This window comes from Cibotium barometz, chromosome 60 (assembly GCF_041138505.1).
Source record: "Cibotium barometz isolate CiBa-2024 chromosome 60, ASM4113850v1, whole genome shotgun sequence".
NCBI classification, from domain to species: domain Eukaryota; kingdom Viridiplantae; phylum Streptophyta; class Polypodiopsida; order Cyatheales; family Cibotiaceae; genus Cibotium; species Cibotium barometz.
The window spans coordinates 23,243,146-23,245,546 of record NC_141105.1 but is presented as its reverse complement, the minus strand read 5'-3'; positions in this window follow the sequence as shown (position 1 = coordinate 23,245,546).

The following is a 2,401-nucleotide window of genomic DNA, read 5'->3' as shown; positions in this document are numbered from 1 at the left end:
TTACACACACACGTCCAGGCACCAATCCCATTCATGTATGATCTAAGAGTCTAAACCAAGGTTCCCCAAAAGAGAGGCCTATAACTTGTTCAACTTTCTCAACTTCCTCCTGAGAAGCAAAAAAAAAAATCCTTTCAAATTTCACAAATTTTAGTTTTTTTTACATATATATATAAATCCCTTCTAATTTCCTTTTCAAGCACGGGTGAAAAGGATCTAGTGCCTTTTCAATAAAAACGTTTTCTACACACTACCAAGCTCTGGAAGGCTGCCAACATGGCATTCCCTTCATGAAGCTAGTACTCTCCATCAATTAAAGATGTGCCAACTTTACGAGTTATAAGGGTGTGTTTCTCTCTAGGAAATCTCTCTCTTTATCTCCCTCCAAATTCTTGAGCGTAGAGAAGAGGAAGCGTTGGTGTGGACTACAAAAAAACGATGGAGGGGACTAATATACCATCGTTGCCTTGGGAGGATAAGGTGGCCATGGACTTAGTATGAGTGAAAATTCTGGAGCAAGGGCAATTGCAATTCAAGCAAGGAGGAGAACGGAGTGAGCAAGGATGGATAGACAACAAGAGCTTTTGAAGGGAGGGCGGGAGCGAGGGTAGACTTTGGGCTATAATAATGTTATACAATTTGAGCACTATTAATTAATGTTAGTACTAGGGGGGCATTAGTTAATATGACCTAAATATAGCTTTATTAATATATGACCTGAAATATAGTTGTTAAATATGGCATAAATATAGTTTTTGAATATATGGCATAGATATAGTTTTATGATAGTTTTATGAATATGACATTGATGTACTTTTTGAATACTTTATGACCCAAATTTTGTATGAGTTTTTGATGTAAAGGACATACTGTTGAATAAGTAAGTTAGAATACACCAACTTCAGTTGAAAGTTCGAATGTGATCTAATGATCAAATGCACATATGGTTGACATGGTAGTTCTCAATGTCTTCTTCAAACTTAGCACATAACATGATGGGTATGACATCATTTGACCAATTTTCCTATAGTTTTCTAAAGCTAGTTCTTATTAGCTCTTTTCATGATGGCAACTAGAGTGCTTAAAGTTTGACATGCATGTGCATGGTAATATGACATGATGCAACAACACATGGACCTCAACCCTAGCATGTGAATTGATGTGGATAGCATCTAGTGATTACCAATTTGTTGGGATAGTTTTGCATGCATGAATAAGGTTCACTCTTGGAAGAGCATTTTATATAAGAAATGAAATGGGACATGTAGATGGATGTGCTTATTGGACATGGACTTGATGTACAATGATAATATTTCACATGGTTGGGAATCACCAGAAGTTAATCACTATTCATGAATATGCAGTCACTGTATTTTAATTACCTATTTTTAGATGGTCATGGGCATGCATTCACAATATTTACCTATTTTCTTATGGTCATAGGCATGGACGTACATGCCCAAGGAGATGATCTTGGCAGGGATAGTAGAATTACTCCCATAATTCACATGTGTGTGGGTACATGAGTAATAAGTTTCATGATAGCTTAGAAATGTATAAATGAGCTTGTAGATGTGTGGAGCAAAGAAGAAGGGAAACCATAAGAAGAGCATCTCCTTTTCTATCTATGTGTTGATTCTCAATGTTGCAAATCTAAAAAAGAATTTATGTTATTAGTTGAATTGCTTACATGTCTCTCATTGTTTTGAATGTATAGTTTTTAAGCAGCAATTTTGAATCGTATGCAAGGGATTAAAACCATGATCTTCTATTTTGGTATTATAGTTTGTGCATTTCTCCATACTTTTTAATCAAACTTGTTGTGTGAAGCTTAGAGATTCCATTTATAAATGGTCTTTTTCAATACTTGTGTTAACCACTCCGTAGATTAACATGGTTTCACCCACTCGACCTACCATAAGATGCTTTACCATCCGACCTACCATAAGATGCTTTACCACCCGACCTACCATAAGATGCTTTACCATCCTACCCATGCAAATGGTCACTTATCTTTTGAAAGACAATGTTGGAACATATAAAGTTGCTTATCCTATGTTTAATGTCAAATAGGGAAAGTGTCAGGACTTTTATGACACTTGGAGAAGAATTCTATTTCTCAAACACAAAAATTAGAGCAAACCATAAACTTGGAACAAATTAACAGCATGAACCTTATATAAACAAAATAAAATAAACAAGATAACTTAAAATAAGAAAGAGAACACCGTCGACACAAGATTGGGTACAATCTCCCCTGTGGATAAGTGTTATTTATATGTATTAAAAGCTTGCTTTTCGAAAAGACATCCAAAAATAAAGCGAAAGAGCTTTTTGAGTTTTTTAGCGTACGAGCTCTTCCAAAAATATAGCAAGTTACAATTATCAAGTCTTGGGCCTA